Genomic DNA, 24,980 nt, shown 5'->3' with positions numbered 1-24,980 from the left:
CCTAAGACGGATGCTGTTGAGAGTGGGCAACTCAATGGAGAGAATGTAAATAAACTTTGGGCACATGCTTATGATGTGAGAATGGATGAAAAGGTTGTTACAGAAAATTGGCCTTACTTCGTAACTAAACTCTTTCATTTTTTTTTTTTTTTTGACAATTAGGCACTTATCTAAAAAAGTTATTGCTTGTTGGGGCGCCTGGATGGCTCAGTTGGTTAAGCATCCGACTTCAGCTCAGGTCATGATCTCACGGTTTGTGGATTGGAGTGCCACAGAGGGCTCTGTGCTGACAGCTCAGAGCCTAGAGTCTGCTTCAGATTCCATGTCTCTCTCTCTCTCTTGGCCCCTCCCCTGCTTGCACTCTGTGTCTCCCTCTCTCAAAAATAAATAAACATTTTTTTAAAGTTATTTCTTTCAGTTACTATATTCTTTAAGAGAAGGATGAGGTAGGTTTATAAATGTTCAATTAGTATTTGTTAAATAAGTGAATGAATGAATGAATTAATACATTTTAGAAGGAAAAATTTTTAAAAATTATGATAATAAGAATATCATTCTTCAATTAGAGAAAAATAATTTCTTTATATATAAGAAAGGAATGTTACTTGAAACACACCAAATAAAAATTATTATGCTGCTTCTCTTTTATTTAAGAAAATATATAACCAGTAATAACAAGAATAAACTTGTATGTATGGTAAAAAAAAAAAATGTTGACAAGTTGGAAATAGGATCTGTGGTAATAGTAATGTGTTTCTAGTTCAATATCACTGATACTGGATAGAAATATTAAAGAGTAACACCTGTCACAGCACCAGCCTTTACAGTCCTCTATAAGGACTAAGGGATGTTAATATCCCTTGAAAACTGGCAATTCCTGAAACATAAAAATATTATTTAAAAAATCAACAAAGGATAAGATTATTTTCTAAGTATAGAAAGAAACTGGGCATTGAGGAGAAACTTTCAGTATTAAGGATTTTAAAGTGGAGTAAAATGTTTTCTCTGAGAACAGATGGTTGTCACATTGTAATTGTGTTATTGTTCCCTGCCAACTTATGTGGGTATTATCCAAGGATACACAGGAAAAAGGTAAACCATTTCCCTTCAGGTACACTAGAGTAGTAGAAAGAGCATTGAATTGGGGTTAGGAAACCTGGTAACTATTCTTAGCTGTGGCATTAGTTAGCTACGTGAATGACCTGATAGAAATCATATTTTCTCTGGGTATCAGTTTCCTCATCTATAAAATGAGGGCATTGGGCTAAATTATATTTAAGATCCTTGTGTGCTTTCTATGGTTCTTAATTCTCCTTTTTTTTTTTTTTTTTTTTTTTTTGTCTTTTTCCAAATGCTCAACTACTACATTATTTAAGGTATATTTCCCGGTCTTTTTTTTTTTTTTTTTTTCCTCCCCTCTCTTTCTTCAATATATGGGATAGGAGGACACTGACTAAGTCTGATGGGCGGGAGGAGGAAGAAAATCAGCTACAGGAAAGGTTTATATCCCCCTCTACAAGAAAACTTAAATATAGCTACTACAGCTTTGAAAGGAATGGTTTATGTCCAAACAGCATTTTCCAGACAAGCTCTGTACTTTTTTGCCAACAGAATTAACTTTAAACTGAACGCAGTAGACAGTTAAACAAGAGTCGGCACTGGAAACAGCTGTGAGTAGACAAGACCAGTTACTTATAAGGTACTGTTTTTTACTCATTGAAATCTCCTTCAGGGTTTATTTGTTTCGGGCACAAGTATTGTGTGGTCATTTGACTTTTCCCCCCACCTCGCCTCTATTCTGAAAGAAAACACACACTTTAAAATACTTTAGTTTCTTGGCTGTATTGTTTTGTGGCTGTTGATATTTGAAGCTACTAGGATTTGGTTTTGTTTTGTTTTCAGGAACCTAATGATTGTTGTTGTTATTTTATTTTGAAGCTTAGTTTAGCTTTGTCCTTTGTTGCATCTTGTCATGGGTGGTTTTATGTTTTGTTATTCATGTCAGATTAAAAAAAAAAAAAGATAGGCTTTCAGATTACGGAATGTACAGAATGCTCTTGATTGAAGGGGAGGGACAGGTTAATTCATCTTCGACTTCAAGTATAGAAACAGCATAGAGCTAAGTCAGAGCAGCTCCAGGCACTTGAACTGACTTGGTTAAGGCTCACTGACCTCATTACAGCTTGGTGGATCTGACCTGCGAAACACACAATTTTGAATTAGGGTTTTACCTTTAACCTACTTGTATATTTGGGGGGCCTGGGTGGCTCAGTCCGTTGAGCTTCCGGCTTTGGCTCAGGTCATGATCTCATGATTCGTGGGTTCGAGCCCCACCACAGGCTCTATGCTGACAGCTCAGACCTGGACTCTGCTTCAGATTCTGTGTCTCCCTCGCTCTCTGCCCCTCCCCCCTTGAGCTCTGTGTCTCCCTCTCAAAAATAAATAAACATTAAAAAAAATTACTTCTATGTTTAATTGTTCATTTTAACCCTTCCTTCCCTTCACTTCCATTTATTTTTAAAAATTCTGGCAAGGCTTCTTTTTTTTTTTTTTAATGAGGTTTATCTTTGTTAAGTTCATCCATCTTAAAGTGACAATATTTCCAGTATCTCAAATCACTGAGCTATGGAGGCTCTCAGAGCAGAAGGGGAAGAGCCCATGGTGGCCATGGAGTAGACAGAAAGGAACCACTGTCATCTGAAATGTCACTCTTTCTCCGGAGGCCTGGCTAGTTAATATATAATATTTGCTGCTGGCCAATAAACAAGTCATGAGACAATTAAGGAGTTCTACATTTGTCAACTTTCCAAAAAGTAAAGCTTGCAAGTTTGCCACTGAAAACTGCAGAGGTTTTAGAAAGAATTTAGCCATTTTTGGATAGTTAACTTTCTGAGGTCCAGTATATATTTTGATATCTCTCTGGAGGGAACTAAATTCAATTTAACGTTTTCTGAATTGCCCAACCTTTTCATCATGGATACACATTGTAGAATTTTTCTAAATGTAATGATGCATTGGGGGCCTATTCTGTGGTATGCACGGCTTTTACTCCTTTTGTCAAAAGGTCACATAATCACTATGCTTTATTTTAATTGTGTTATTTTTATAGGACATTTTTTCCTCCTGTGACCAGCATCCATATGGAAATGTGACTTCTTATGGGTGTGGACAGTTTGCATTCTTCTAACAACTCCCTGCAACCTTATCCACATCTTTATAATTATTATTTCTTTTGTGCTATGCATAAGAAAACCAGAAAAAAAAAGTTTATAAAAAAATCATGGAAGGAATGAGAAGCAAGAACTTTATCCGAGGGCTCAAGAGATTCTCTTAGGAGGAAAGTGCACAGACCAAAGCGCATAGACACGGTGACATCTATTTTAGGTGCTCAGGAGACTTTTGGTTTGAGTCCAAGTCCTTAGTTGTGTTCTGTAGTAGAAGTTGCCATGGAAGTGGCTCTGGGATAAGTAAGGCGTTACTGCATCAGATACAGAAAGTGTTGTCTGTTCTCCTCTTTATAAAGTTACTGGAGGTATGTGTCAAGGAATCAGTGACTAACCAAATCTCATGGGGCAGACTTAATATCAATCAAATACTAAGTATTTTATTTTAGTTCCATTTACACATTTGCTATTCATACGCATGTGTGGCTGGGAAATAGCATAATAATTCTTTGTAGGAAAGAGTTAGGGAAAAGGAAAAATATTTCTCATCTAGTCTATGCAGTTCTGTGTCATTATGCTTTAAGGAAAAAATATATCTTTTGCAACTGTTTCGATAATGCCTTGATTTCTTTAACCATATCCTTACTTAGTTACAACTTCTTTTAAGTTGAAAATATGATAAAGCATTGAATTTAGTAGCAGAATATACCATTTCCTGTCTTTCAATATTTTTTTTTTATGTTGTGCGTTGCAATGCAAAATCAATCACTGGTTTCTCAGTGATCTTGATAATTAATCCCACTCTACCCATGACAAAAATTAAACTGGGCATATTAGAGAGATACATGAAGCTATAAACTGAATCCGGAGCAATTCTAAATTCCAACTTTAATTAGAGTCCATTGCTAATGGCTTGACTGTATAGCTTATTTAGAATTATGTGTGAGGCCTTTTGTGTTAGAGGCCTTTTTTGCTCAAGCTCTTTTTTTCTTTTTTTTTAAATGAATATGTATATTTTTAATGTTTGTTTTTGAGAGAGAGCATGAACAGTGGAGGGGCAGAGAGGGGGGGGGACAGAGGATCCAAAGTAGGCTCCACACAGACAGCAGTGAGCCCAATGAGGGGCTTGAACCCACAAACAGTGAGATCATGACCTGAGCCAAAGTCAGAGGCTCAACCGACTGAGACACCCAGGTGCCCCTTTGCTTAAATTCTTTTTAAAATACAAGTTTCATATAGTCAGTGTAAAAATTGTTACTGGGTATTAAAGTATTTTGTGCTGTATATGACAGACTCTTTCTGTTTGAAACAATGAATTAAGGGACTGCCTTTTGTCTACAACAGTGAATTTAGGGTCCACATAAATTTAGAATCATTGCCTAAAAGCTAGAGATTTTGCTTTTTTTTTTTTTTTTTTTTTTTTTTTTGCTTCTTCATTCCTTCAGTTAAATGGCATGGGTTATGTTTCTTTTAATATTTATTTATTCATTGTGGGGGGCAGGGAGGAGGTGGAGGTGTGGAAAGAGAGAAGGGAGAGAATCCCAAGCAGGCTCTGAGCTGTCAGCACAGAGCAATGGTATGGGTTCTTGTGAAATAAAATGTTATTCCAATTGAAACATAACTCTTTAAAGTTGAAAATATGCTATTTGACATCGATACAATGAAGATTTTAGTTTTTACTTGATTAAGGCTTCCAGCCTACTCAAAATTTAATTTTCACATGCTCACCTAATTAGGAAACCAGCTGTATGAAGGGATATGTATTTTATAGTGAGAACTGTACTGTCACAACTTAAAACTACTGAAAACTCAGCACCTTTTTGAGTGTACACTTATGAAGATTTCCATCTAAAAAGTGCTGTTTAAAACTAGAAAAAGAAGTCCCTGAAGTAAGTCAACACCTGTTCATGTTCACCAATGATGTTTTAGAAGGGTCTCTCTTGACACAGCCTTGTGAGACTGCTCCAGAAGCCTCAGAACACAGGCCCTCCTAAACTAGAATTCGGTGAGTGAGTGCATGTGCTGCAAGGAGGTGTCAGGTCCAATGCTGTATGTGGTGGACAGGGGACAGAAGCTATCAGTAATTCCTTAGTTGTTGGAGAGAGAAAGAGATGACTGCTCCCTTCTCATAAAAATCAAAATTTGGCTCATTTTCAATTTTAATCCCTCAGAAAAGTTGCTCAAACTGACCCAGGTATGTTCTTATACATTGGCCTTTGCTTCATGTACTAAGTTGGTACTTCTGGACAATTTAGGAAGTGATGTGGTCAAAGACCAAGATTCTTTTCATTCACTTTAATCACGCAATAAATGTTTGTTGAATGAATATAAATTCCAATTCCTAAATTGAAAGGGCCTGAACAAAAAATAATACTAAAACCATCATGTTTTACTTCATTTCTTTTTAAAAAATTTTTTAATGTTTATTTATTTTTGAGAGAGGGAGAGAGACAGTGTGAGTGGGAGAGAGGCAGAGAGTGAGAGAGACACAGAATCTGAAGCAGGCTCCAGGCTCTGAGCTGTCAGCACAGAGCCCGACACAGGGCTTGAATTCACAGACTGTGAGATCATGACCTGAGCTGAATTCCGACACCCAACCTAATGAGCCACCCGGGAGCCCCATGTTTTACTTCATGTTTTATTATTGGAGTATTTGTTATTCAGTTTATTATTTGGTTATACTAAAACATAAAAACTTCTTTAAGTGATGCCATTAATAAATTATGAAATTGCTATTAGCAAACAGCAATTTAGAACTCTGAATTGCTATAAAGAAAAGCATCAGATGCCTATAGTCGATAATAATTTAAAAAGCAAACTTGGGGATGCCTGGGTGGCTCAATCTGTTGAGCCCCTGTCTCTTAATTTTAGCTCAGGTCATGATCTTACAGTTCATGGAATCAAGCTCCATTCCCTGCTCTTAGCATGGAGTCTGGTTGAGATTCTCTCTCTCCCTCTCTCTCTCTCTCTCCCTGTCTCAAAAATAAATGCATGAAATCTAACAAAAAAAAAAAAAAGCAGTTTGAAGACATGAAAATATCAGCCCTTTTCCTCTATCCTTTGTTTATTTGACTGAAAGTATTGTGGAATTTATAGTACACTTGCTACAAGCAGAGGCTGCTATTATTTATTTTATTAACATTATTTGATTTATTATTATTATTGGGAAACACAGCAGGATATTAGAAGAAAAAATAAATGTGGACTGAGTCTAAGACAGTTTTTCAGGCCAAATGTTATTTTGGTGACCTTAAAATTTTAAAAATTAGTTTTTAAAGATTATGTAAGTTATAGAGCTCTCGGTAAACAGGGGTATGTTTCCAAATTAAAAAAAATAATAATAGTATTTCAAGGGAGCAATTTTCATTTTGATTTACCTTCTCTCTCCAACCTGCTTGCTTCTGAATGCATTTAATTCCAAAGGTATGTTCTGTGGCCTTTCTCCGTGGCACGGTGCGAGTCCAGAAGGAAGACAGCATCTATGTGTTCTCCATCTCCATGCCTGAAGATGTTATAAGTAGATCTGAATACAATGGAAAGGAAAACAACTTTCCTGCAAACCCGGGGTATAAAATGCCCCCCATAAATCACAAGAAAGTTAACAATTATAATGATTATGAAGACAGTGACAATATAAAAGGAGAACTAAATTATTATCACCAATTCCACTCTCTAGGGGATTCATTGCTATTAGGTTTCTTTCTGTATCTGTGCACGTACAATATAGTGTCAATGTTTTGTTTTGTTTTACTTTTACAAAATTGCTTGATACTGCAAATTTGGATTCCACCTTTTTTCATTTAACATTTTATTGGCAACTCTTTTCTATATTAGAATACTTTGGGAAAAAAATAATATACAGCTGCATAATATTCTATTCTATTCTATGGCAATATCAAAAGTAACAGAATACGTCCCCCACTGTCGGGGGCCTACATTGTTTCAGTGTGTTCTGTCATGCATAAAATAAGGATAAGGATTCAGTTACATGTGATATTTTTTGCTCATTGGATTAATTTAGAATTGTAATGGCTTAGAAATTTGCAAGTCTAAATCCCTTTTTTTTGCAGCATAGGGGAACTAAGTCCAGAAAAATTATTCATCTAGAACCAAGGCTTCCAACTTTTAGTTTAACTTCTATATTCATCCAGAAGTAATGACTGGATGATAAATTTAATCTGGGGCAAGAGGTAGAAGCATAATTTCCTTCTGTCTGAGTAAGAGGTCAGCCATGTACCCTATTCTCTGAAAATCCCCAGGGAACAGAAGGGTTCTCATACTAAAGAAAGAACTCAAGATTCCATGCCAGAAGTCTTTATTACACAAGGGGTGATAAACATATAATAGCTATGGGAACATTTTTAAATAGCTGTCACTTTGTTAATGAGTATTTGCTAAAGCATTTCCTGGGCCACTAGTGTTTATAGAACTTTTAAACAAAATATTTATAAAGATGAAACTGGAATTTGCTTCATAAATTATGTCCTTTTACTTGCACCTTTGTTTTTTCTCAGTGCACAACCAATGTTCAGGCCTCTGCTACACTAAACAAACAAACAAACACTCTACTTTTTCAACCAACCTCTCTCTTCCTGATGCCAAGAAAAATTTGTTTTTTTTTTTTCTTCTGTTTTTGCTTTTGCTTTCCGACCTCCCTCTGACTATAAAACTCTTTGAAGTTTGGCATTTATTTCTACCACAATACTCAGATTACCTCTCAGAGGTTGCTAATGATGGCTAAATTAACTGCTAAATCCAGAGCTTTTCATCCATTGCTCACCTCTGCTTTTTCTGCCATTGATAATGTTTACTGCCATGCTCTTCTTGAAATATTTCTATCTTTTAATGTTAGGGATCTTGTACTAGCCTATGTTTGCACCCTTCTTTCTTCACTTTCTTTAGAGGGCTCCTGTCTTTTTTCCTGCCTTCTTCCTCTGGGTGTCTATGTTTGTTTGATTTACCACCACTGTATACTTTCTTCCTCATCCAGTCCCATGGCTTTGACTTAAAGCCCAATCTAGAGATCTGGTCAGCAAGACCTCTTGTAACCCACAGTTAGTACAAGTTATAAATACAAGTTTCCTTTCTCTTTATGCACAACACTCGAATTAGGATTTTCTCCTTGGCAGGGAAGTGGGCTACGCTTCGGTCCCAGCTTGACTGCACAACCTTCTGTGGTTGCCCTGCTAGTCAGAGCTCCCCATACAAGGCTGTTTCAGGTATTCTAGTACTGCAAAATCCATATCATTCCCTTACTCCAACCAGCCCTTCATCCTTTATCTCCTTCCTCACTTCCTATGCAACCAAGTGACAGTTAACATAGAATTTTAAAAACTACATTCTTTGCATTCTTTTTCATTCCCCTGACCACTGCCTTGCTTAGAATTGAATTATCTCTTCTTAACCCACTGTCTCCTTACTGGTCTCCCTCTCTCCAATGCATTGCCACTCCAGAGATCTACAATTTAAATATATATATATACATATATATATATATATATAATATATATATATATATACACACTATATATATATATTACATATATATGTATATATAGTATACATATAGTATATATAATATATACATATATTATATATGCCATATACAGTATAGAATATATAGAATATATACAGTATATATAGTATATACTACCTATAATATATAGTATATATAGTAAATAGTATATATAGTATACTATATACTACAGTATATACTATATACTATACTATACTATATACTATAGTATATACTATATATACTATATATACTATATATACTATATATACTATACTATATACTATACTATATACTATACTATATACTATATACTATACTATACTATATATTATATACTATAGTATATACTATATACTATAGTATATACTATACTAGTATAGTATATATATATATGTATATATAGTATACATATAGTATATATAATATATACATATATATGCCATATACAGTATAGAATATATAGAATATACTATAGTGTATACTATATATAATATATAGTATACATAGTAAATAGTATATATAGTATAGCATATACTATATATTACATAATATATATATTATATATAGTATATATAGCATATTTCCCCCCAAATTTTCAGTGAATCCTTAATAGATAGTTAAAAGCAGGAACTGTGGAATTTATTTACAGGACCTGAGGCTCAGTTCTGGCACATTTTACATGTATCATCCTATGCAAACTACTTACCATTTCTAAGCCTCCATTTTCTCACATAAAATAAGCATAATAAGTGTACCAATAATAGGTAATGTGTATCAAACCCCTATATGCAAGGGCTATAGTGCTCTGTGCATGCCCCATGCATTCCTTCATCTAGTAGCCAATAGAGTACATTTTATAGGATTTATACTAAACATTCTTTAAAAATGCAATCCAGTGAAAGAGACTGGTTTATTCTTAATGAGTTCAATTTTTTTTTCAAGAAATCTACTCTAAAGCTAAACCCAGACCTTAGCCCAATTGCAAATGATGTAAAACAAAAGTTAAGTGGGTGTTTTATTTTATTTTGAGACAATGGCATCTTCTGGCTCATTCTTTTCTTTTAAGAGGAGCAATCAAAGGAAAAGAAATTGTCTTTTTTCTTTTTCTTCTTTTTTTTTTATATAACTACAAACTATATGCCACAAATGAACATTTTTCTTTATTCAATGTTTCTGTGTGACTTTCTTTGTTTACCCTTTATGACTCAAACTTATAGTCACAAAACAAGTGGAGGAGCCAGGAATCTATCCCAGATTTTTGACAACAGGCTCTCTGCCTCATTTTTAGACTGCTTCTCTTTCTGTGAATTTAATAATCCATGCAATGACATAGTCAAATTTAAGTGGAAATACTCCAGAGTAATGACTAAGGGGTTTCAGACGCATTCCAGGAATATTATTTCGCTATAATTTTATCCTAGAGTAATGGATTGATTTTGTTTTTCCAAATCGACACATGGCCTCTACTTTGGGTAGATATCCTGACCATTTGCCCTTGTATGCAGTACCAATTTTTTGAAAGCTATTGCTAGTGTCTTCTCTAGCTCTTTCCCCCCAGAGACTAGGTTGTTTCTCAGACGACTTTGGCTCATTTTTAGCATCAAAGCTTCTGTGGTTTATTTCATTTCCTTAATCTACTCATTAATTACTTATGAATGGAAGTTGCCTAAGTCATATAGTATGGAAGTTGGATGGGGTCTTGGATCTTGTAATTAAGCCCTCATACATTTCACCTAACCAAAGCAGGCCAAACTAGGTGAAGAGCCTTATCCATGATCATAGGGCAAGTCTAGAGGGTGTTTCTTCTCTCTAAGAGTGTGCACCTTGTTATACTGGCAGCTTCTTGGAATATTAAATAGTCTCAAAATCACAATGGAAATAAATCCGAGTCTTCTCTTTCCTTCTCCCTTCATTTCCCAGTGTCAGCAGGAATAGCTGGATTCCAGTGTGGAAAGCAGAGATCCACCCTCTTTTTCATTCATAGGAGCTGCTTTTTGGTGGAGAAAGCCTTCCAAATGCTGTTTACTTGATTTTAAACTTCCTCAGCTCTTGAAATGGGAATTACTGACAGCCTTCACGGATGAAATAATTAAATATTTATGAATCCTCCCAGAAGTGCAACCCCCAGTGCACCAGTTTTCTCTGAAGTAAAGTAAATCTCTGTGTTGGAGATATATTGATACATTTCAGAAAAATATCAGTATTATGTTGTGGCAGTTATATAATATGTAATGTTCTTAAGAACACACACACACACACACACACACACACACACACACAGACACACGCATGCACAGAGTGGGGAAATGGCTTGCGATAACTACATTTTTAAGAATGAATGTTTTCCTGGGGCTCCTGGGTGTCTCAGTCATTTAAGCATCCAACTTCATGATCTTGCAGTTTGTGAATTGGAGCTCCACCTAGGGCTCTGTGCTGATAGCTCAGAGCCTGGAATCTGCTTCAGATTCTGTGCCTACCTCTCTCTATGCCTCTCCCCCACTCATGCTCTGTCTCTCTCTCTCAAAAATAAATGAACATTAAAAAAATTTTTAAAGAGTGAATGAATGTTTTCCTCCCTCCATGCAGATTTGTCACCATATCTGCCACTTTTTCATATAAATACCTGACCTCAGCCTTTTTCTGTTCTCCCCTTTGTATTATTTGCCACTCATGGTGGCCTTTCAGCCCAAAGTGTTCCTCAGCCTTGCCTTTCTCGAGATTATGACCTCTTCTGAGATGCCTTCCCTGACTCCATCCCTACCCTTACCTCCCAACATTGACTTCTATGGCTTTCACCACTTTGCATTTTAATTTTGTACTTACTGGTCCACTTTCCTAGCTGAGCTGCACTGTAAGCTCCTGGAGGGCAGGGACTTTATCTTACAGATTTGTATGACTGGCACTTAATGCATTGCCTGACACCAGATGACAAATTTAGGGGCCTGATATGGCTCTAGTCTTGTTGTTACAAAGGGACATACATCCTGTGTGAGGTACTCTCACACAAAGATATGTTAAAGGATTAGGCAGCCTGTTATGACACCAGACATCTGTTTAGTTGAATGGAAAGTATAAGGACACAGGCAACGGCAATGAACTTCTTTCTTTTCCCCTCTGGGTAAAATATTCCAGGTTTTTGCTCTACATAGATCTTATTTCATATTTGCTCAGATTTCGTAATAAAGCAGGTGGTCATTCAGGTGTTTATTTTTTTAACCACCTTCACTCATTTCACCATTCAGGTGGTTTATTAAATTCTGTGTATCTTACTTTTTCACCATTTGTCAGAGTTTCAGCAGTCCCTTTATGTGATGGAGGCTTAGGCTGAGTGCTGAAATTCAAGAAATATTTTGATATTCACTCATGGTCTGTTCCCTTACATTTTTTTTTCAAATTTCATTCATTATATGACAAACATTGCTTCACAGAAAGGATAATTTAGGGGAAAAGAGTGCTTTGGAGATTTTTGTTTGCAGCAATATTTGAGTTTCAAAAAGTTAGCTCCATAAATCCTCAGGATCCAAACCTTAAACGATAATAACAACAACAACAAGAAGAACAGCAAAATAAAACTGATCTCTTTATCCCATCCCTAAAAACAGATAGTGGTTCTCATGGCAAGAAGCCAAAGAGAAGAATCAGAGGGAAGCAAAGGGACTTTACCCGCTTAAAGGATGGTGGGATTCTAGAGTAGGGGCTCCATGTTTTGCCACACTCTGCCCCACTGCCTGAACTAGGTGCCTGGAAGACAGAACTGGAAACCTGGACCAGTTTGGACTGGATTGGACAGACTGGACAGTTTGGACAGACTGGAAACCTGGGGGAATCTAAGAGCAGAGGAATCCGTGAATCACTTCCTATATGTAGGACCTGGAGGCTACAAAACTCAAATCATCTTTTAGTGCTGTTCTACATCGTACCAGGATATTCAAAATGGGTATGTAGGCAGGCATGTCCAAAACAGCACCCCCCACCCCAGCTCATGCCATGTCCTCAGTGCAGCCAAGAGAAGAGGAGAAGAGGCAGTGAGAGTCAAACTTGGAAGAGCCAGGGGATAGGGCAAGGAAGACAGTCCCAGGGTTTGTAGACTGAAGGCCAGGAACAAACCAGGAAAAAAAAAGCATCTTGGAGATGCCTGTGGTGCAAAGGATGATGATAACAGAGCAGATTCCCACTCTCCTCTATCCAAGACATAGAATCCTAGAAGTACCCAACATCAGATGGCTCCCAGGAAAGTGGCAGCCCTGGATTAACTAAGGTTACATTTCAGCCACCTGACAGTATAAAAGGATAAGGAAGTTAGATTTTATACACTTGATTTTGTAGACCAACATCTATTCCTTCCTTCTACATAAATCGTTGTTTAACTTAAACCAATTGTTTTTAGCTGCCTATTTTACTGTAGAAAATGCTAGTATAGAAATAATGGTTAAAAGTCTTATCAAAAGTCTAAACTCTACTTATTTTTCTTCAAAGTTGGAGGAACATCAAGGCTAGAGAGACAAAGTGTAGGATTTACCCTGTTTAGGTCTTGAGCATTGAGGTGAGAGGATTAGGGATGAAAAGAATAATCTTATAGGAGAATCTCTACTCTAGACAGCTTAATAGAGCTTCATATGTTAGTCTGTATTTCATCCAAATTCTGATCTCTAAGGACCAGAAACATCTGTTATGTTTCTATTCCTTACCAATGTTATCTGAAGTGACATAGAGAAAATATTGAAATGTTGGTAAATTGCTCGGAAGGATTGTTGCCAGCCTAAAAGTGCCTTATAAAGTGAGCCCATACTGTAATGAGTGATCTTTACCCAAGTTCTTAAAGCACAGCTAAGCTGCCCAACAAGTAACATCTGGTCCAAGTCTATGGGCTCCATAGAGATCACGGACAGAAAGGGAAAAAAAAAGTCACTTACTGGCTTTCTGAGGGAATTGCAGTTTACTCAGAGTAAAGGCTAAATTTGGACTCACCAAGAACTTCCCTATGAAGATCGAAGTCCTGAGAAGTTCTTAACGCAACTTACTGATGTGAGAATTTTCCAAAGTATGGCCTGTTTAGGTTTTCACTGGTCCTCTGGGACATCTATGGAATTTCTTGGCCACAACTTGGCAACTGTCTGTGTATGGCCGTTTCCTATTACCCAGTGTGTAGACAGAGAGGGGATGGTATGCAGAAGTAGACTTGTATACAGGGTGGGGCAAGAGATTGTTACTCCCTGCAAATGTGAATGCAGGCTCTTAACAAAAATCTTTTCTGAGAGGCCAGGCATGGCATCCCACAGGCTTAACAACATTGGGGTATAATCTGGGAAAGCAGTCAGCATCAAGAGTACCATGGTGTGGCAAATGCGATCCAGACAGACAGATAAATGTCAGGCAATCAAAGATTGTATACTAAACAGGTCAAGCAGGCTTTTGTTTTCAGAGAAATTAGTCAGCAGATTGGCTGCAGTTCAGGGTGGGATCTTTCTTAAGAGTGAAATGGAAAACAAAATGTAGGCTCATTGAGCAACTGGGTATTAGACACTAGATAGGAACTAAGACACCAAAGAAGCAAAAATTCAGGTTACAGTAGGAGCACCCAAAATCTAATCCTAGAGAGTGTGGGGAAAGGCTGAGCTAGCACGGAGAGTCAAATAGTAGTAGAGAGAAGCAAATTACAAGTATTGGTAATCAGGGAAAGCCAGGTGTTCTGCAGGACTGTGCCCAGTCTGGACCTCTGATATGCACGGTAGACTACCTATGGAAAGGTCTTAGGGGTGGGGAAGTTAGTGCCAGCCATTTTAGTTCATTCCCTATAGAGACTGTTATTGGGGATTATGATTGCACCTCCCGGAGATGCAATGTTGAGGATTCTTCAAAATCATCTTGAGAAGTCCTATTAAACCATCAGTATGATATTTTCTCTTCTAAAGATCACTAGATTTGTACATCTCCTTGCTTTATGATATAATTTAGAATGTCTCATTGCCTGTTTTCCAACCCCCTGATTTTAAATATTCTTTTCTTCTTTCTCTCGATAAATCTGTGGGTATTAGATATTTTTAGCAGATACAAAAATCACCTGAAGAACTTGAAATGCAGATTTGTGGGCCTGTGCCACAGTGTCTGATTCAGGGAACCTGGTATGGGGCCCTAGGATATTTTAACAAAAACTCCAGGTGATTATGATGCAGGTTATCCATGGACCACACTTCAAGAAGTCCTACTTTAAGTCACCTAAATGCCTTGGAAAATCAGACAATTCATTGGCCATATTACATCTCTTAAGACCTCCTCTTGCTTTCCAGGTAGCAGTACAAATTATCCTTTATCATACCACATTGTTTTGGGGTTATGAAAATGGTCCTTATAATGATATCCTGGGCCAAAACATTGAGAGTTTTAGAGTACAGTTCCAAACTCAATATAGATTTTGTTTGGGCTCTCTTTAATTTTATTGTATCATTCTTTAAAGGGCAATTTATTTTTATTGAAATTTAGATCTATTCTGGGATATGAAAATAGCTCCAATTTATACCTGAAATATAAGATTACATCTCTTTACTCTTCCCAGAGTGAATGATCTCTTTCTAGTTTATTAGAGAACCATTTATTCAACTGCAAGCATAAAGATAGCTGCAGACTCTTGGTAGAAATTAAAGAGGAGTATTTGGGATATTTACAGTGTCTGTTTTAGAATTGGAAGCTGGGCAACAAGCAGTCATCACATATGGGAAAGATTTATGTTGCCTGAGTGGGATCAAGTTTGATGTAGCATAAATGGTATTTTCAAGAGTTCCAGTTCCCTAGATTTTCCATGGCCACAGTATATGCTCTTGTCTCTACTGAGAAATATGCTGGGCTAGGGGAATAATGATTAAATATTCTTCCAGGCACTCTAGTCAGAGCCTTTTGTTTTCAGCCAAGTTTAGTGTGACTGTTTCACATATGATTTTGCTCTTCATGAACTGGTTTGGAAAAAATGAAAGCCTAGTCTAAAAATAAATACCTCAAGCATTTAACCACTAATCAGTAAACATTTGTTATTGCTAAGGTCTATAAGAACCAAATAGTAGGCCTAGTGCTGCATATTAAGTCGAATGCTAGTCACAATTCTGTTGCGTGCTTGCCCTTTTTAACCCAACAAAGAAATAAAGAATCACAGAAATGAAGGAGCTCTCTGAAACAGTGTATACAGCAAATTGACTTAAAAAAAGTAAAGCAAGTAGAATTAGAACTAAATGTCCATATTTTGGGAATCTATGTAGTCTTCTTACAATGTTTTTGGTAGTGGCCTTATTTTCAGCTTTATACATTCTGCTTCCATAGCATTCATAGGTAGAATATTAAGGCATATTTGAGGGGAAAGATAGGAGGCAGTAATGCAAAATATTGCTCTTTCCCAAAAGTAGCTAGGATTTGATAGATGACCCCAGAAAAGAAATTATAGGTGTTAAAATACTGAGTCATGAATTGTGTTTACCAAATATTTTCATCTGTCACTTTCCAGTCACTAATGGAATTATACTTCTCCCTTCTTTTGAAGTTAGGCATGGCCATGTAACTTGCTTTGGCCAATGAAAAGTGAACAGAAGTGATGTATCTCGTTTCCAGGTAGAAGTTACAGGTGCCACTGTCCAGATGATTATGTGCCCTTCCTACTGCTCTGGGATAGTGGAAGCACGTAGCAGGGTCCTTAAATGAGCAGAAGCCCCTGCTGACCCACAGTGGGAGAGGCGGTAAGAAAAAAAAAAACCTGTGTTATAGAATTAGTTGTTAGTGCAAGCAACATTTAGCCTATCCTGACTAGTACAAGTATAGACATGGAGGCACAAAACACCTTAAATGTTTTGACAGAAAATGGGGATTTACCAAGATAGAAGCTGTCAATAATGTATGATTGTGCATTATATCATTTAAGGGAGCTCAGCTCCAGGCTGATGGAAAGAACTGTGTTCAATTGTGGAGTCAAGTCTGAGTTCTAAGGAACGAAAATATATATTAAAATATATTTATGTTCATTGCTATATATAACAGCAATATATAACAAAACTGTAAATGATGACATTTAAACATTGAAAATGGGAGTGAAGAGGATAGAGATTCTACTTTTCCTTTTAATAATTCAAAATTTTTTAATCAAATGATACTGAAGAAATTTTATATTTAAAAATATAAATATGGGAAAATTTAATACCATACTCCAATAAAAATCTAAAATTTTAACAATTTTTAGATAAAGCATGGTGATCAGGATTAAGAGAATTCAGGGGGCTTTGGGTGGTTCAGTCAGTTAAGTATCCAACTTCGGCTCAGGTCATGATCTCACGGTTTGTGAGTTTGAGCCCCACATCAGGCTCCATGCTGATGGTACAGAGCCTGCTTTGTATTCTCTCTCTCTGTCCCCTCCCCCACTGTCTCTATCTCTGAAAATACATAAATAAACTTTAAGAAAAGACTATATCTGACTACATTGAAAGATAAGCCTTTAAAAACAAAACAAAACAACAACAAAAAAAAAAAAGAAGAGAGAATTTCAGAATATGTTGGTTCTGAAGAGCCTCCTAAAATCTTGGACTTGGAAGGAACATAGAGTATCATTTTTTACCTATATAAAAGCCAAGGCACACATGGTCTGCTCATAGCATAGATTGCTTTAAGGAAACATTGCCCACTAACTGTTTTTTATTTTTTTAATTCTAATGTAGTCTAAGTATGTTAGAGTATGTTCCAGTTATTTTTTTAATGTTTACTTTTTATATTTGACATACAGAGAGCATGAGTGGGGGAGGTGCAGAGAGAGAGGGAGACAGAAGATCCAAAATGGGCACCGCTGACAGCAGAGAGCCCATGTGGGGCTCAAAGTCAGGAACTGTGAGATCATGACCTGAGTTGAAGTTAGACTCTCAACTGATTAAGCCACCCAGGTGCCCCAGATTGTGTTCCAATTCTTGATTCATTGTATAATCTCTTAAAATTCTCTTAGTTCTTTCAATTGTGCCCCCAAACTTGTCTGAATCCTCAAAAAACTCTTTTTTCCCTAAATTCCAGCCCATAGCCCCTCCTTTTCATTTCCCTCTGTTTTTAAATCCTCTCTTCCTACTTCAAGCAGTTTCTTTTCTTGATTTTCCCAGTTTTCTCTACCCATTACCCAGATTCTGTAAAACCAAAGCCAAGAATGGAGCGGGGAGACTCGAAATGTTCTTTGGAGTGAAAAAAGCCAAGACCCAAGGACAAAATGCTCTGCAGCAATCAAGAAGAGATAAGACGTGGGGCACCTGGATGGCTCAGTTGGTTGACTCTTGATTTTGTCTCTTGATTTTGGCCCAGGTCATGATCCCAGGATCATGGAATTAAGCCCTTTATCCAGCTCTGCACTGAACATGGAGCCTGCTTAAGATTTTCTCTCTCTTTCTCCCTCCCTCTGACCCTCTCCCCTGCTCACGTGCCCTCTCTCTTTAAAATAAATGAAATTTTTAAAAAAATTAAAGAAAGAGGTTAAGATGTGAAAAAATTATACATTTTCTTTTGTTTCCCTATGTTTGACAGAGTTATGAGAGATGAGCTTTCAAGGAACTAGACTTTGCTTATCTGACTCATTGGTTATATTTTCTGTATAGACAAGGCTCTTTTAAAAAAAATGAATGTTGTGGTTTTCCCCTTGAAAGTAGCTAGAACTAATTAAAGGATAAATCATATATTCTGGGCCAACCATCTATGGAGTATGCAGCTTAATGGCATTTTAAGGGATATTATGACAATCTATGGATTATGTTCCAAAATTCTATTCACTTAGGAGACATTTCTGATATGTCTTCTGTCTCAACATCATCCTGGTTTATCTTTATTTTCTTAGGAAATATCTGATCTCAAAGGGCTGTTATATTTCCTGTTTCAGAAATCCAAGATCATCAAGTTGATTTATTACAGTACAGTTTGAAGCTCTGTCAGATCTCATTGTTATGCACCACTGAAGGACATCAGCAAATTGCATCCATCAACTAATATTTGGACTTGTTTGACTCCGCCATTATTTAATTATGCTCAAAAATGTCACATTTGGCAGAGAACTCACTGTTTTTTGATATTAAAGAAATTCTTGTTGAAATAGAGGAATATTTTTCCTGGCCCCATAAATTAGAGACAGTAAGATTAAATAGAGAGTTGACAGATAATAAAAGAAGCAAAGTTAGTTCCCAGTTATATAACACCAATAAATTTTTACAGAATGAAATTTTGTATTAGTAGGAGGTCATAAATGTTGCAGCATACGCCATTCACTGCCCTCTCTACTTGCATGAACGTGAAGTAGTACAGCATAGATGTGCTTTAACTTTGTTAGGTAATAAGTTTCATGCACTTATTTGAGTATAAGATATCTCTAAAACATACATTTCAAGAAACTGCCAGCAATAATTCCAATGGCTGGTTTACAATAAGTCTCTATAATGGAAATCCTTAAGGAAGCAAAGTTGGGCATGTCCCCTAGATCTTAAGAGTATTTCTTCTTAGAGACAGACATACACTTTGATTTGGGGAACATGGTTTTAAAATGCTGGGGCTAGGAGGATCCTAAGCTTGCAAAATATAGCCCAGATAAATGAAAATGGGGTTAGCAGGAGTTTGAAAACTTATTCGCCACAAAATAACCAAAAGATAAGATAGTCCTTCCTTGTTTAGTTTTGTTTATGGTACCTGGCAAGCTCTTTTCCAACACATTCTATTTTTAAACAAGTTTTCAATTTTAAAACGATGACCCTCATTTTGTATATACTCTTTTTTTATTTCGGATAAAATATGTGATAGAATGAGATGAGGCTATTTCCTGTCACAAAAATAGAATGCTCTTGTTTATATTTTAAAAAGAAGAAATGAATAGTCCCTAAGTTTGTTTTCTTCAATATTAATCCACTACCCATGGTGCACTAGGTATTGCCCAAGACATACACACACAAGAAGCAATGCCTTCTTTGTAAGAATTTATAAGTCGTTATAAGCATGTATAGTAAAAGGAAAGGAATAGCAAAATGATAGGAGTACAAATAAGAAGATTTTGATTGAGAAGAAATTGTGATTTATTTAACAAGATGAGGTAATGACTAAGAAGAGGTACCATATCACTCTCGCCATTTTCTTTAGGGAACAGTATACCCTATGCTGAAGGAGAAAGGCATGTCTAACAGTTTAATGACATAATCTAAATGTATACCAGAGAGAAGGGATAAAACCGTATATTCTGGAAATTTGAGGGGGAAAATCATTCTTTTTTCTTTATTTACAACAGAAGTATCTATTCTATTACTATTTCCATTGTTTTATAGTTGTTAGAGTCCACTGAAGGTAGCTGTGTAAGTCTTCTATAATGCAATATACATCTGTCAGGAGGCTATCTGAATTCCATTGAAATAATAAAATGGTGGAATGAAAAAGAGATACTATATTCCACTAAAGATTAGTTTGCTGATATTTTCCTTAAATGTTTATTTATTCATTTTGAAAGAGAGTGTGTGTGCACATGCAGAAGCAGGGAAAAGTCAGAGAAAGAGGGAGAGAGAGAGAATCCCAAGCAGGCTCCATTCTGTCAGTGCAGAGCCTGACCCGGAGCTCTATCCCACAAACGGTGAGATTACGACCTGAGCCAAAATCAAGAGTCAGATGCTTACCTGACTGAGCCACCCAGGTGCCCCGCTGATATTCTCAATATTTTTTTTGGTAGCATTAGTCATGAAACTATTGGCATAATCAACAAAGTACAAATATAATTGTAGTGTATGATGCTTTTAAAATGTGGAATCTTCAAAGTCTTTTTGCAGATTCTTTTACTTACATTATCTTGACCATTTTAGAAAATTTCAATTATGTGATCTTTTAAATGATTAACACTGAGCCTGTAACTGTGTTTGATCTCTGTGTTTCATCTCATCAGTGGCTTAGTGAAATGTTGTGCAACTAATAAAATAAAGGTCTGCTCTCATGCACCTGTGGGGTTATCCCCCTCAAAGGGCAGCCTGAGAGATCTAGACTGGGGGAAAGGAAAGGCTAACATTCCTTAGCCAAAGATCTTTTCATGGGTAGTACACAACATCCAGTTGCAAGGAAGCTCCACCAAGTATACAGAAGGGCGTCACCTCTCACTATAATATTTCTTCCATTCTGCATTACATTTTTCACACTTCAACATTTTTGAAATTGGCATCTGTGTTGGAATTGAAGCATATGTTGGTACAGAAATTCATACAAAGGAATCAATGTTACCTGGAAGCAAGAAAATATGGTAATAACCTAATGAGCTTTTCTTCATCATTCTCTATCTTGGCTCTGTTTTCTATTCCCTTCCTCTTTCTCCCACTGAACACCATCATGGCTTATTGAAGACCATGGATTATGGATTCCAACAAACTAGATTTGAACTAGAGTCATGATTGTGGGTTGTTTTGGCCCTTGCTTTTTTTTTTTCTATAGTAGATTAATAATGCCATTGTTAAAAGCTTGTTTTGGAATCTAATGAAATAGCACATATAAAGTTTCTAGTAGAAAGAATACGTGTAGTAAATGATAGTTGGATCTCTTTTCTGGTATTTTGGGTGCCCACCAGGCTCCAATTGTCCTGTTGGAACTTCTTATTTTACTTTTTCATCTCCCCTATATAACCCTCCTTTTGCTGTTGTTAGGTAAGTGGACTTCGATGGAAAAAAAAAAAAAAAAAACAGACGATACAATAACAGAAGCAGAAACAAAGATTCTTCTTTGATGTATAGTGTGATATAGGTCTCAGTTAACATATTCTCAACTGAGTAGAAAAGAAAACTGTATCCAGTTCTTTCGTTTCTAACTAATAAGGGTCATGGTTTAAGTACCCAAATTTCAGTTTAAATATCAAATTTAACCTTTCGTTGAAAATATTTTAAAAACTGAGATAAGAATACATAGATTCTTTCTAAACATCTATAAAACTCGGAGATATTAGTGGCATAACACAATAAAGTCGTTTCTTAGGAATAGCACATTAGCCACAAAAGCATAAAATCTATGTCATATTCCAAACCCTGCCCTAACTCAGACCACAGTGGCCAGACTTCTAATCCAAATAATTTAGCCTTTGGACCCATATCTATTTTTGAAGGCAACGACAGGTTATTAACTGTTGGCCATATAATTGTCCTTGTCCCTTTTATAGAAATCATAGAAACACAAGTTAGGACTGAGACCTTTAAAGTTCGGCGACCCATTTTTTTTTTTTTTTTGGCACGAGAAACTGTAAGCTTGTGAACATAAGTTTCACACTGCTTGCATGGGTTTTAATAACTATTTATTTAGGTTTTGAAATAGTTATTGATCTGATTTTAGTGGCAAATTCTACCTATCATGTTTCTGTTTGTTATCTTAGTTAATTGGAAATTTGTAAATAGGCAAAAATTTTTAAACATTCATTTCCAAATCACTGTGGCCTTTCTTATACTTTTGCAGTCAGAACCTGAAACAAACCTATTTGCATGCTAGTTTCTCACTCAGAGAGTATCTTTTAGGGACCATCCAGACTTTGTTAATTTTGGATTTTTAATATGACTACTATATATATATATATATATATATATATATATATATATATATATATATATCCCAAAAGTAGGAGAGCTGTTTTCAATTAATATAGCATGGTGGAAAAAAATAAGCTAAGAAACCAATTTCTATACATGCATAAGATAATAGAAACATAACCCAAACTAAAAATAATTTCTAGTATTTCTTTGCTTAAGAACACTCAACTTACTGTATCTATATCTTACATTAAATCTGCTTTCACCGTTCACATATATTCATCTTGGATAGTCTCTGGATCAATATAAGTGCACTAACTACTTAATGGTTACTTGGTTACATTGATCCATCACCAGAGAGTGATTAATGTCAATTCCCTGAGAGAAGGGTTCTCCACTGCATGTGGTGAGGTGTGTGGCATGAAACTAGTCCCTTACACTAAAGCCCTGAGTCAAAGTTGTGAAGTCTATTCAAAGGGTTTTTTTTTAATAATTTAAAGCATATTCCAGAGTATCACTATAATATTCTTGTGCATGTGAGAAAAAGTTTGCTAGAATTGGAATCAGTATTAATGAAGTTTGAATACTGTCTACTTTAAAATATATTTATAGGGCTTTCTAAGATCATTTAATCTTTATTAACCTTGTTACTAATTTTATGGATCTTATTTGTATCAGAAATCTTCCAGTGCCAGTTATAAAAACCCAGCTATAGACAACATCAGCAGAAAGTGGATTTCTTAGATCACAAAGTGGACAAGTCCAAGCGTAGCTCAGCCTTCAGGCATGGTGTATCAATCTGAGTCTAATCAGGAGAAAGAAACCATATAATAATGGGAATAAGGAAAGTTTAATATAAAGAAATATTAACTGTCACAGGGGATTTGAGTATCAAGTGATTGGCTCACGAATATAGGCATAGTAGATATAAGGAGTAGCCATGACTCCCAGGGGTGAGATTGAGCTCCAAGGAAAAGTCCACCCCTAGACTGAGATCCAGACCTTGTTCGATAGGGCATAGCCTTGGCTTACCGAATGTCTGAGACATCTGTGGTGTTATGCTGGCAGACCTTTATGGAAGAGTTCCCTTTGGAACTTGTCTGAAATGCACCCTCTAGGATGTAAGAAAATTCATGGAGAGGTGACTCACTCATCGGAGGCACTTTGCTACAAAAGGGCCCAAGGAAGTACAAAGGGAAGCTGCTGGCCCCTGGATATTCGAGCCAGTATGCACTGAAGATGTTTGATGCTGTGGAAGCCATTGTACACAGGGGAAGCTGGGTACTAGAGAAGCTGAAGGTGCTGCTGGCACCTGCAGAGCCAACACACGGAACCAGGAAGTAAAACCCAGTTTCTTGTGCAATGTTTCTCTGGGGCCCTCTACTGACAGTTTAACATGGTGCCAGTTGGCACAGGAAAAATTTTTAAAGGGACCATATCCATTTTCACAGAGCAGGCAAAAAGGATTAATTTAGAGCAAATGTGGCAAGATCCAAAGATTCAGATGATGATAAGATTTGCTTTTTCTCTGTTTCTCAGTATTGCTTTCCTCTGTGTTGGCTTCATTCTTAGCTGGCTGCCTCAATGTTGTGGTACAATCACTTCGGCAGCAAAAGAGTTTTACTTCTTGGTATTGTAACAAATATCCCATTGTTGAGTTTTATTGACTTTGACTCTGATTAGCCTGACTTTTGCTACATGCCATCCTAAAACCAGTGTGGCTGGGGGATATAATTTTCTTTAAACCTTATCTAGCATTATGCTTCCCTACCTTTGCCCTCATCAGAATGCTATTACTGGTCCAAGGTAGGAGGTGTTGGGTAGACCAAAACCACTTTGAATAAATAGGGGTACTATAACTAGAAAGTTAAACTGCAGAATTTATTTTGTGCCTTAAAAAATGTGCCTTACATCCTTTTGAGCTTCTTCATTTTTGGAAAGATTATTTTTACGAGGTTATAGAGTTTGAATGCAATTTAGACCACCTAAGTTCAGTCAAATCCCTTGAGTTTACTACTAAAGAAAAAAAAACAATGTCAATGTTAAATTTTGAACCCAGAATTTCTGTTGAAATAGAAAAAAAGTTATAAAGTATAACATTTTTAAAAAAGATGAGAGGGTGTATTGACATAACATTCTGTCAGCAATAGCAGTATCTATGTGCCAATCTGATACAACTCAACAATACAAAGGAATGAACTACTGATATATAGTATACAGAAATTAGGGTAGACCCTAAAGGCATTATACTAAGTGAAAAAAAGCGATCTCAAAATGTTACCCACATCATGATTCCATCTCATATAACATTCTTGAAATGACAAAATTATGGTGATGAAGAACTAAGCTGTGATCTCTAGGAATTGAGGTTGTGGAGAGGGTGTGACAATAAAGGGGTAGCATGAAGGAGTTTCTTTGGAGTCCTGAAACAGTCTGTATCCATATTAGCAGTGGTTCCACAAATCGATACCTGTGATAAAATTTTATAGAGCTATATACTCTACTTCCCACCTAAAAAAACGAGTGCATGTAAAAACTGGCAAAGTACCATGAAGGTTTATGGTTTAATTAATAGTATTGTACAAATCTTAATATTCTGATTTTGATCATTGTATTATGGTTTTCAAAGATGTTCTCTTTAAAGTCAGTTATCATATGTTTTCACTCATTATGTGGATCTTGAGACACTTAACAGAAGACCATAGGGGAAGGGAAGGGGAAAAAATAGTTACAGAGAGGGAGGGAGGCAAACCATAAGAGACTCAAATACAGAGAACAAAC

The 24,980-nt window shown here is 36.3% G+C and overlaps 1 protein-coding gene across 6 annotated transcripts in view; it reads left to right on the top strand.

Annotated features, from left to right (window-relative positions):
* Window positions 1-24,980, top strand: part of ARHGAP24 (Rho GTPase activating protein 24) — a 654,421-nt gene that overhangs the window by 437,535 nt on the left and 191,906 nt on the right. The window contains exon 2 of one of the 6 annotated variants that reach the window (XM_019465278.2): window positions 1,612-1,699. The exons of 3 other annotated variants lie outside the window; for them this stretch is intronic. The gene's annotated coding sequence lies outside the window, so the exon portion shown is untranslated. Of the gene's footprint in view, window positions 1-1,448; window positions 1,700-24,980 lie in introns of those variants that run through there. 2 more of the 6 variants (XM_053901417.1, XM_053901415.1) reach the window with 2 other exon arrangements.

Source organism: Panthera pardus, unplaced genomic scaffold (genome assembly GCF_024362965.1).
Source record: "Panthera pardus isolate Hobbes unplaced genomic scaffold, ASM2436296v1 HiC_scaffold_13, whole genome shotgun sequence".
Taxonomy (NCBI): domain Eukaryota; kingdom Metazoa; phylum Chordata; class Mammalia; order Carnivora; family Felidae; genus Panthera; species Panthera pardus.
The sequence above is the reverse complement of the archived record's forward strand: the minus strand, read 5'-3'. Positions and strand labels throughout refer to the sequence as shown.